Raw genomic sequence first — 12,500 nt, 5'->3', positions numbered from 1 at the left:
GCTTCTCCCTAGCCCTTTAGGCCTATGGCTTCTCCCTAGCCCTTTAGGCCTATGGCTTCTCCCGAGCCCTTTAGGCCTATGGCTTCTCCCGAGCCCTTTAGGCCTATGGCTTCTCCCGAGCCCTTTAGGCCTATGGCTTCTCCCGAGCCCTTTAGGCCTATGGCTTCTCCCGAGCCCTTTAGGCCTATGGCTTCTCCCTAGCCCTTTAGGCCTATGGCTTCTCCCGAGCCCTTTAGGCCTATGGCTTCTCCCGAGCCCTTTAGGCCTATGGCTTCTCCCGAGCCCTTTAGGCCTATGGCTTCTCCCTAGCCCTTTAGGCCTATGGCTTCTCCCGAGCCCTTTAGGCCTATGGCTTCTCCCTAGCCCTTTAGGCCTATGGCTTCTCCCTAGCCCTTTAGGCCTATGGCTTCTCCCGAGCCCTTTAGGCCTATGGCTTCTCCCGAGCCCTTTAGGCCTATGGCTTCTCCCGAGCCCTTTAGGCCTATGGCTTCTCCCGAGCCCTTTAGGCCTATGGCTTCTCCCGAGCCCTTTAGGCCTATGGCTTCTCCCGAGCCCTTTAGGCCTATGGCTTCTCCCTAGCCCTTTAGGCCTATGGCTTCTCCCGAGCCCTTTAGGCCTATGGCTTCTCCCGAGCCCTTTAGGCCTATGGCTTCTCCCGAGCCCTTTAGGCCTATGGCTTCTCCCTAGCCCTTTAGGCCTATGGCTTCTCCCGAGCCCTTTAGGCCTATGGCTTCTCCCTAGCCCTTTAGGCCTATGGCTTCTCCCTAGCCCTTTAGGCCTATGGCTTCTCCCGAGCCCTTTAGGCCTATGGCTTCTCCCTAGCCCTTTAGGCCTATGGCTTCTCCCGAGCCCTTTAGGCCTATGGCTTCTCCCGAGCCCTTTAGGCCTATGGCTTCTCCCTAGCCCTTTAGGCCTATGGCTTCTCCCTAGCCCTTTAGGCCTATGGCTTCTCCCTAGCCCTTTAGGCCTATGGCTTCTCCCTAGCCCTTTAGGCCTATGGCTTCTCCCTATCCCTTTAGGCCTATGGCTTCTCCCGAGCCCTTTAGGCCTATGGCTTCTCCCTAGCCCTTTAGGCCTATGGCTTCTCCCTATCCCTTTAGGCCTATGGCTTCTCCCGAGCCCTTTAGGCCTATGGCTTCTCCCTAGCCCTTTAGGCCTATGGCTTCTCCCTAGCCCTTTAGGCCTATGGCTTCTCCCTAGCCCTTTAGGCCTATGGCTTCTCCCTAGCCCTTTAGGCCTATGGCTTCTCCCTAGCCCTTTAGGCCTATGGCTTCTCCCTAGCCCTTTAGGCCTATGGCTTCTCCCTAGCCCTTTAGGCCTATGGCTTCTCCCGAGCCCTTTAGGCCTATGGCTTCTCCCTAGCCCTTTAGGCCTATGGCTTCTCCCTAGCCCTTTAGGCCTATGGCTTCTCCCTAGCCCTTTAGGCCTATGGCTTCTCCCTAGCCCTTTAGGCCTATGGCTTCTCCCGAGCCCTTTAGGCCTATGGCTTCTCCCTAGCCCTTTAGGCCTATGGCTTCTCCCTAGCCCTTTAGGCCTATGGCTTCTCCCTAGCCCTTTAGGCCTATGGCTTCTCCCGAGCCCTTTAGGCCTATGGCTTCTCCCTAGCCCTTTAGGCCTATGGCTTCTCCCTAGCCCTTTAGGCCTATGGCTTCTCCCGAGCCCTTTAGGCCTATGGCTTCTCCCTAGCCCTTTAGGCCTATGGCTTCTCCCTAGCCCTTTAGGCCTATGGCTTCTCCCGAGCCCTTTAGGCCTATGGCTTCTCCCTAGCCCTTTAGGCCTATGGCTTCTCCCGAGCCCTTTAGGCCTATGGCTTCTCCCTAGCCCTTTAGGCCTATGGCTTCTCCCTAGCCCTTTAGGCCTATGGCTTCTCCCTAGCCCTTTAGGCCTATGGCTTCTCCCTAGCCCTTTAGGCCTATGGCTTCTCCCTAGCCCTTTAGGCCTATGGCTTCTCCCTAGCCCTTTAGGCCTATGGCTTCTCCCGAGCCCTTTAGGCCTATGGCTTCTCCCGAGCCCTTTAGGCCTATGGCTTCTCCCTAGCCCTTTAGGCCTATGGCTTCTCCCTAGCCCTTTAGGCCTATGGCTTCTCCCGAGCCCTTTAGGCCTATGGCTTCTCCCGAGCCCTTTAGGCCTATGGCTTCTCCCTAGCCCTTTAGGCCTATGGCTTCTCCCGAGCCCTTTTTCAGATATTGGACAGGACATAAGCAACGGACACTCAAAAGAAGTAGGGGAAAAAATGGAAATGTGTGTTATGTGTATGAACTGTGTCTGTATGTCCACCATTCCGAAAATAAAACTGAACTGAACTGAACTGAACTGAAACTTACACCCTACAGACCCCCAACGAAACTGCAACCTACCTAACATAAACAGTTAGACCTACAAGCTGACCTAGCAGACCTACAAGCTCGTAGCGCGCCACTCGGTGGCGCGCTATGAGCTTGTAGATCTGCTATTTTTCAATAGCTAAATTATAACAATGCTTAAAACACCAAAAGGGGTTCCCGCCCAAAATGGTTTAAGGTTATTGTAGCAGTCAATTTATATTGGGGGTCGGGAGGGGGCGGGGCGGGGGTCCCGAGACATTGCCAAAGCATTTCCGGGGGTCCCCGGCCAAAAACGTTGAGAACCCCTGGCCTAACATGCTGACTTTAACCTGCCATGCAAGCTTCAGCTAGAAGGTGGGACAAAGATTAAACCCACCGGTTGTTATGCAAGAGTTTTACAGAGAAAGAATGAAAGAGAGAGAGAGAGAGAGGGGTGGGGGGATAGAGGGTCTGACATGTGATTGGCCGTGGCTCTAAAGTCAATGAACCCCCCCCCCACGCGCACACACACACACACACACACACACACACACACACACACACACACACACACACACACACACACACACACACACACACACACACACACACACACACACACACACACACACACACACACACACACACACACACACACACACCTAAAGGACTAATCCAGACAGAGCTGATTAAGAGTTCTAATGTCAGCAGGTTAACCGACCACCTTCACGGCACGCACGCCTCAACAAAAACACCGGTCACACCGGCCACACATACCCCCCAAAACCTTCCTTCTGACCCCCCACTGACCCCCACAAACACCCCCCACCACCTTCCAAACCACGTCTCGTCCCTGTGCTTCATAAATAGAAGCCGAGACACTTTGGCAGACGTGCTGGCGAGTGACTCCTGACTTTTAGCTTCCATAAATATGACTTCATTGACATTGCAATGTCGAGGACACGAGGAGGCGTCACAGGGCCGTGTTGTTGGGCAGTAATAGCAGTATCTTATCATACAAACAGAACAGAAACTGCTGCTATGATGGCTTGAGGTTCAAGGTCTCGCAAACTTGATTCCTTAAAACCAGACCATGACAGAAGCTAAAACCACTGTCTCCTTTACTGGCCGCCGTGCTCCGCAATAAACTGCCAACTCCAAAAAAAGAACATCAAAGTCACATTTTCAAATTCCTCACACATACTGTATCTCTACTTACAAAAGGCCTTTATTGTTACTGCAAACCACCTCCCTGAAACCGGCTCCCTTGTATGTAAATCTGCTCTTTTGTTTTGTTTTTAATTAACAACTAAAACCCTAGCATCACTATTCTGGGGGGAACATTCGGCACAAGATCGGCTATTCCCAAAGAAGCAAGAGTCAATGTATAGAGATTACAGATATATTACAAAAAGTAACCCGCGGTTGTCGTTCACAGATTTGAACTCACAGTAAGTACAAACAGGGTTTACACACGTGAAGGGCTGTTACACAGTAGCTCACTCTTCTACACTCTCGGGACACTCACCCTGGCAGAGAGAGTGACACGGCCAGCTGAAACGTTAGATTCCTCCTTCTCAAAGGCGCACCTCCTGCTTTAGTCCAAAATAAATCCCATCAAACATAAGCTCCTGGTCCACAGCACACTCCGATTCAATGGCAGCATGTTGTTCTGAACGCGACACATGGGACTGGGCTGTCTGAGAGGGACCGACTGGTGGTGTGGGAAAAAGTGTGTGTGTCTAAGCTCTCTCTCACACACACTAGCTCTCTCTCTCTCTCTCTCACAGACTCTCTCTCTCGCTCTCTCTCACAGACTCTCTCTCTCACAGACTCTCTCTCTCACAGACTCTCTCTCTCTCTCTCTCTCTGTGTCTCTCTCCCCCTCTCTCTCTCTCCCCCCCTCCCTCTCTCTCTCTCCCCCCCCCCCCCCCCTCTCTCTCCCCCCCACCCTCTCTCCCCCCCCCCCCCCCCTCTCTCTCTCTGCTATGTGGAGGGTGAGCTGCGGCCAACATTCCAGCATACGAGTCACTTCCTGCTGCAGCGTTACTCGTGGATGACAGGGCTGGACACACACACAAGCAAGCACGCACGCACACACACACGCACACAAATATCTTGTCTACCGTTATTCTGTAATAATCAGCTTGGTCTCAGTCTGCAGGGTCAGTCATATTGAATGGTCTCAGTCTGCAGGGTCAGTCATATTGAATGGTCTCAGTCTGCAGGGTCAGTCATATTGAATGGTCTCAGTCTGCAGGGTCAGTCATATTGAATGGTCTCAGTCTGCAGGGTCAGTCATATTGAATGGTCTCAGTCTGCAGGGTCAGTCATATTGAATGGTCTCAGTCTGCAGGGTCAGTCATATTGAATGGTCTCAGTCTGCAGGGTCAGTCATATTGAATGTTTGGTTTTTCACTGACCCAGTGGCCCAGATGAGACCATGTGCTCTGTCCACCAACGACCCTCTCATCTCCAGCCCTGACCCCAAAACAACTGCTATGTGACAGAAACAAGAACAAAAAATGTTTTCATGTCATAAATGACTATATTACGACATGTCTAAATTGCCTTGTTGCTGATGAAATACCTAACCATACCTCTGTCCTCAAAACCTGTCAATCTATTCTGCTCCCCTCTCCTCAGTGTCTGGAGCAACTGAATTTGCATTGACCATTAGCATATATGCACAAAATAACTACGCCCGTTTCTTCACTTTTTCCAAATGTGTGCGAAATACGGGAAATAGACGATTTACAAGCTAAAATGTACCACGGTGAGCTTTTGGATCTGCTGTGTTTGCCAAATGTTTGCTCCAGTTGGTTAGCCCATTTTGGGCGGGAACCCCTTTTGGTGTTTTAAACATTATGTTATAATTTAGCTATTGAAAAATAGCAGATCTACAAGCTCATAGTGTGCCACCGAGTGGCGCGCTACGAGCTTGTAGGTCTGCTATTTTTGAAAAATCGTGAACATTTTTATTTCAGAAAACTGGAGGATTTGCCTAAATGGGTTAAGAGAGAGGGTTCATATCCCGCACGGTAGCGATAAGCATGTATTCCTCCTCTTCAGACAGTATGATGGGAAACGCTGACCTGGCTCAGAGCTGTGGTAAAAGTTACACAACAGGAACAAATGAACTTTGGATGACTGTAAGGACAGCAGTGATAAATACAGACATGTGACATTACAGTCCCACCAATACACTATTTATGGTGCCCGATATTAGGGAGTAAATAATTCAAATATTGATATACCGGCTGATATTCCAATATACGACCCGGTCTGGCGGGCAGGTCTCTCTCCACCTGGCCGGCGTTCCTACCCAGGGCCCATGTTTTTTTGGGCCTTTTGCTGCCTTTATTGGTAGTATGAAATGGAGGGAGAGAGAGATGGGGAGTGACCCGTATGTCGTCTGGATCTGGGAGACTGCATCAGCAGCCCATCAGGAATCTGAAAGATCTGACTGATATAGCTTGGCAACAAAACTCCAGAGATAATGGGTAACAATTTGAGAGACAGTTTTGGACAGAATTGGTAGAAATAGTAGGGAAGAGTGTGCTTTGAAGAAAACACACAATGGAATCTTGTCAGGCGGAAATAGGTGTGAGGTCTTATGGGCCAAGGAATAAATGTTTTTTGCCTGTACTATAGAACTATAAGCCAAAGCGTGAACCCTGTTATAGCGCCACCGTGAGGCTGTTTTGAAAAAGGTTCTTACTTGGCCTACTGGCCTACTTTCACGCCAATCAGTCCAACGGTCGGTGACACTCTGACGGATGGACGGACAGATGGACAGACAGGGGTTAAAACATACAGTCTGACGGATGGACGGACAGATGGACAGACAGGGGCTAAAACATACAGTCTGACGGATGGACGGACAGATGGACAGACAGGGGTTAAAACATACAGTCTGACGGATGGACGGACAGATGGACAGACAGGGGTTAAAACATACAGTCTGACGGATGGACGGACAGATGGACAGACAGGGGTTAAAACATACAGTCTGACGGATGGACGGACAGATGGACAGACAGGGGTTAAAACATACAGTCTGACGGATGGACGGACAGATGGACAGACAGGGGCTAAAACATACAGTCTGGCGGATGGACGGACAGATGGACAGACAGGGGTTAAAACATACGGACACAGTCGTCTGATATTAAGTAGACAATTAAACCTTCCTTGTACTGCTGCATCTCGTCGTTTCATTCCAGGCAGCTCTGAATTTGCAAGACTATTTTTCAAATAGCTATTTTTCAAATAGCCATTTTTCAAATAGCAGGCAGTCTTTCTTTGGTTTAAATTTCTCACTGAATGTTTCATTCATGCTGATGAATGTTTGAGCAATTAATTATCAACAGACGGTGCATTTAGCATAACAGAAAAACCTTTCCATTGTTCATTCATGATTTAGCAATAAGAAATCACTGGTATAATGAATCTAAAATGTTTCCTCTGCTCAATGGTTAAGAAAAGAAAGCCTATGTTTGATTTAACACATTGAGAGCCCACGCTTAACTGCCCTGCGGCGCACGTGCATGCATGCGTGTGTGTGTGTGTGTGTGTGTGTAACTGTGTATGTGTGCGTGTGCGTGCCAGTTATCTAATGTGTTATTTATAGTGAACAGCGGCGTATGAGGGTCATATTTTAAATGTAATGATCGGAGTTAAATAAAGACAAACTCGTCGTCTGGAGTCTGTAATGACTGAATGAGTCATTCATCTCTCTGGCCCTGGATCACATCTCACAATGCTCCCCCCCCCCCCCCCCTGGATCACATCTCACAATGCTACAGCAGCCACACAGAGACAGAGAGAGAGAGAGAGAGAGAGAGAGAGAGAGAGAGAGAGACGGGCAGGATGGGGGTGAAGAGGAAGCAAGCAAGGGCACAAGGAAGATATTCGCGGTGATCCAAGGATAGACAACACACACCCCCCCCCCCCCCCCCCCCCCCCCCCCGTAGTAATGGAGTCATATCGAGTGTCAGTGCACACGAGCCGTCTTCTGGGTTTTGGTCCTGACTGAAACTCTACTCTCGACCAATAGAAGCACCATCCATGCAGGAGGTCGTCCCTTTGGACTCACTTCAGTTTCTTCACGTCTCTAAAAAAACATTTCCCTGCCCGGACGTCGTTCCCTCGCCCAGGAACCGCAAACTCTACCTTTTCTATTTGACCATTTTAAAGGTTGAACCGCCTCATGCTTTTGCACATTTCTATAAATGGCTAAAATAGCAGATCTACAAGCTCTGCTATTGATGCTACAGTACGTGTACATTTGCAAATTAAAAGAGAAATATCTACAAAGATCTCTTGCCTATAATGAAATGCCACAAATAAGGGCATCAGGTTGAAAGTGGCTAAAATATTTAGATTTTTGGGGAATTATTGCGACGTACTACACGTATAGTAAATTAAATACGCTATTCATAACTTCATGATAAACAAAGATCCCTTTTCATCCCAAGTCTCAAGCACAGATTTTCAACCTTTCCAGTCCTCCCAGCTCCGCGACGCCGGTACACAGCTATGTACCGGCAGGGTTTCCTACGAACGTCTGCAGGGCGTTCTGGAACGGGGACACATCGGGAATGTGCCAAGGAGCCCTCGCTCGCCCCCCAGGCCCCCACCAACCTTTTTCCATTTTTCCAACGGTCCTTTTTTCTATTTTGCCAAGGTGAAGGCGTCTTTAGTGCAGAGCGAGGGGATTTGAGGATATTGGCAGATTAGAGTTAATGCGGCAGTCCTGCCACTAGGGAGGGAAAGCCTCTGGAAATGTTTAGTAAGCGTATGTTGTAGGAGGGGGAAAAACACCTTCCATGTAGGAACACCGTTTACTGCAGGTGACTGGGTTCATAGTTGGCCTTCATCAGGCCAACTGTGGGCCCCAAACGTTGTAACATGTATTTGTTTTGCTTTTGTTCTGTGTTTTAAAGTAAACAATAGTGTGTGTTAGTGTGTTCTTTTGCTCTGTTGTCGTGGTTCCATAGCTAGTACAGAGTACAGATGGTGGGTGGAAACACTGACATGGTATAAATGGTAAATGGTAAATGGTGCATTTATATAGCGCTTTTATCCAAGGCGCTTTACATAGATTGTGCATTACATTCACACACACATTCATACACCAATGGCAGCGGAAACCATGCAGGGCACCAACCAGCACATCGGGAGCAATTAGGGGTTCAGTGTCTTGCTCAAGGACACTTCGACACTGACTCTGGGGGAGCCCGGGTTCGAACTGGCAACCTTGCGGTTTCCAGCCAGCCACTCCACCCCTGAGCCACCGCTGCCGTATAAACCTATATACCGCTAGTTCAAATGATTGAATGTGAAGAAGAACTGTGAATGTGCAGGACTTTGTCTTGGTGCCAGGAAACATTTCTGAATGTATGTATACTGACGGACATTGGAACAGGACAGACAGACATGACATTGAGCGACCATCTCGGTACAACACCGTCCTGTGAAATCCCCCTGGGCTAGTATTAAATAAAGTTCCTAGATATTCAATTGTGGACTTCCATTTCCTGTGCTGCCGTGGTAAGGAACTAATTACTGTTTGTCCTCTATATATATATATATATATATATATACTGTAGTGCTGAGTGTCTTTATTCAGTTTTAGGTCAGCAATAATGAGATGCATTAGAACAAGTGGTTTTCAACCTTTTTCACATGAAGGTCCATTATTTATTCGCCATTTGAGCCACGGACCACCATTTTTGATGGTGGTCCTCTCAGACCCAAGACTTAGAATATGTTGTTATCGGATAAGAATTCCATGTTGATGTTGATACCATAGGAGAGATACTACTCAAAATAGCAATTCTAATACATTATCTTAATTGTGTAGACTTCTTGTAAATTAACTAATGCAAATGTTTAACAATAATTGAACTCTTGCGAGCGAAAAATTATACCAAATATACCCGAAAATGTGGTTTAATTTTACACCCTTAGAGTTAAAGATCTATAAGGGTCGATTTGGTTACCAACTTTCCGTCACTTAGCTGGGGACCACCTGGAACCCCCTCAAGGACCACTGGTGGTCCGCGGACCACTGGTTGAGAACCACTGCATTAGAACACACAGACCTGTAGCATATATTACTTTCTCTCTCTGTCTCCATTTTAAGATTTATTTTGGGCATGTTATGCTTCATCTCAGATAGGTCAGTCTAGAGAGAGAGACAGTAAATCCAGGGCAGAGAGAGGAGAGAGACATTTCAGGCCAGATGGGGGTCGGATTCGAACCCGGGCCCTCGTGCTCAGACGGTACATACACTAACACTGTTTTTGGCAGAAATTTTCTATTTTAGTTTTAGTCATAGTCTTTTGAATAGTTTTCATTTAGTTTTAGTCACATTTTAGTCACCTGGGATGTTTTAGTGTTAGTCTATTTTTAGTCGACTAAATATCATAAGATTTTAGTCGACTAAATCTACAGTTGATTTAGTGGTAACCCTTCATTTTACGGTACGTAATTACCAGGTAACTACCAGGTAATTACCTGGTAATAATAGGTAAGTACCTGGTATTACCTGGTAACAACCAGATAGTAGTTATACGTATTTACCCATTAATTACCTGGTAATTACATGGTAACTTCCAGATACATTACTCAGTAATTACTATGTAATTACCAAGTATTACCCAGTATGTATAACTATTTACTGTATAATCTCCTGGTAATTATATGGAACTTACCATGGTAAATGACACACTGGTTGCCAGGTAATTACCAAGTATGTTCCTGACAATTACCAGGTATTTATACGTTTTTACTATGTAATTAACAGCTGACTACCCGGTATTTATAAGTATTTACTCTGCAACCAGGCACGATACCCTGGTTGCAGGTACTATAGGTATGTAGGTACTATAGGTATACAACGTATTTTCAACAACTACCAGGTATTTACTCTGCTACCAGGCAAGTTACCCAGTAGGTACTAGGTCATTACCAAGTATTTTCCTGACAACTACCAGGTAATAACATGGTAACTGTATTCACTGTGTTTACATGGGTACTACCCATGAAACACGTGGGTAGTAGCCTACCTGGCAATTGTAATTATAATCGTCCCCCATTACCCATCAGGGTAATGGGGGAGGCTCACATAAGGCATACAGCTCACATAGGGCAAGATGTTCCCTGTGATTCTGTTTCAGACAAATAAACAGGTGAGAGTGCAGGTAATAATTAGTTGATGCCTTTGACAGTTATCCTGTTTTTGCGTATTTGTCACCGGGTGGTGGGTGGTAATAATAATGCATTTTATCTTTATGTAGTTGATGGCTGGTAATGGTGGGGATGCTGGTGTTTTGGGTCCTGGGAACTCTGTGGTTGTTTCCTCTTATCTCCTCACAGCTAATATACAGATGCAGTGTGTACAGTGTGCTATCCAGGGGGAGAAGCAGACTTATGGACACGTGTTGGAGCGGAGAGGATGCCCACCAACGACACTGATCATTTTGTGTTAGTCGTTATCATTATCACTCCCTGATATAATTTTACACACCCATGGGTAAACACCAGAGTATTGGGTAATACTAAATACTGGGTAAATACCTGGTAATTTTACAATTATGGGGAAAGAACATGGTAATGCCATGGAAACAAACCACGCTTCCTTTCACAGTACAGTTCCACCTTTCTTACACGGTAACAAGGTTTTACCTGTTAACGTTTTGGAACTGTACTGTGAAAGGAAGCGTGGTTTGTTTCCATAATATTACCCTGTACTTTCACTGTAACAAACCACGCTTCCTTTCACAGTACAATTCCACCTTTCTTACACGGTAACTTGCAAGATTTTACCTGTTAATTTACACAGTAAATACCTGGTAATTAACAGTTATTGCCAGTTCAAAATTCAAAGTTCAAAGTTTAAAATACACCCTGATGGGTAATGGGGAGGATTATAATCTACAATTACCAGGTAGGTACATGGTAATATCATGGAAATAGAGCACACTTCCTTTCACAGTACAGTTCCTCCTTTCTTACTGGATACCTATCAGGTACCGATTACATGGTAGTTGTCAGGAAATTACCTAGTAACAACTGGTAATTTTCCTGACAACTACCAGGTAATTGCATGGTAACTGTAATCACTGTGTTTACATGGGTACTACCCATGTAAACGCATGGGTAGCCTACCAGGAAATTACCAGTTGTTACTAGGTAATTTCTTGACAACTACCATGTAATTACCTGATAGGTATCCAGTAAGAAAGGAGGAACTGTACTGTGAAAGGAAGTGTGCTCTATTTCCATGTTATTACCATGTACCTACCTGGTAATTGTAGATAATAATCCTCCCCATTACCCATCAGGGTGTATTTTGAATTTTGAACTGGCAATAACTGTTAATTACCAGGTATTTACTGTGTAAATTAACAGGTAAAACCAAGCAAGTTACCGTGTAAGAAAGCTATGATTTAGTCATCATAGCTTAGTTTTCATTTCGTTTCCATTTAGTTTTTGTCAGTGGAAAAAGGTAGTCGACGAACATTTTTCGTCTTAGTTTTAGTCAACGAAAACAACACTGCTGGCTGAGCCACCAGCCCAGACACATTGCACTTTCATAACTTTTAGTGAATAGCACATAATTATTGTGTCAGAATAAAAGGTTCTTTTAACCAATCTGTATGGTATGTTATATTACAATATACTGTATGTGGTGGTTGAAGACACTGAGAGCCTGTGGTTGCGTTACTTGCGTAGGACGGTCACTGCTGATTGACAGGAGGTATTGCATGGGAACTCAAATGGAGTTCACTTGCATTCCCAAATGTGCTCTCCTCCATTATGGCTCAACAGTATTATTTCTTTTTAGTTTTTGTTTCATTGTTGTGAAAATGTCTGTCTGTAACGACATGCCCAAAATAGGGGCCCAAGTAAATAGAACAATGTTTACAGAGTGGAAACGTGTTTAGAAGCTATTTTGCGCAGACATCATGGCTACAAGTGTGCGTTGACATTTCCACTTGCCCTTTGGTGGCGTGCCCTTGGGCACAAAAGATTGGAAAACCACTGTTCTATGCATTGACGGACACAGATAACAGGACGGTCGGAAATCACCGCTATCGTCTCCGCTCTTAAAAAACACAGCTACTATTTTGCTATGGGATGCTGCATGATCAACTCTGCAAGAGGTGTTTTAATGTGAGCTCTTCA

At 46.2% G+C, this 12,500-nt stretch overlaps 1 protein-coding gene across 1 annotated transcript in view; it reads right to left on the bottom strand.

Moving 5' to 3' along the window:
* LOC306918890 (rap guanine nucleotide exchange factor 6-like) overlaps positions 1-12,500 on the bottom strand; it is a gene marked incomplete at both ends in the record, with an annotated part of 25,831 nt that overhangs the window by 9,329 nt on the left and 4,002 nt on the right. The gene's annotated exons all lie outside the window — the stretch shown is intronic.

Source organism: Electrona antarctica (genome assembly GCF_951216825.1).
Source record: "Electrona antarctica genome assembly, contig: scaffold_766, whole genome shotgun sequence".
In the NCBI taxonomy this organism is placed as follows: Eukaryota; Metazoa; Chordata; class Actinopteri; order Myctophiformes; family Myctophidae; genus Electrona; species Electrona antarctica.
Note: the sequence above shows the minus strand (reverse complement) of the source record. Positions and strands in the feature narration are given on the sequence as shown.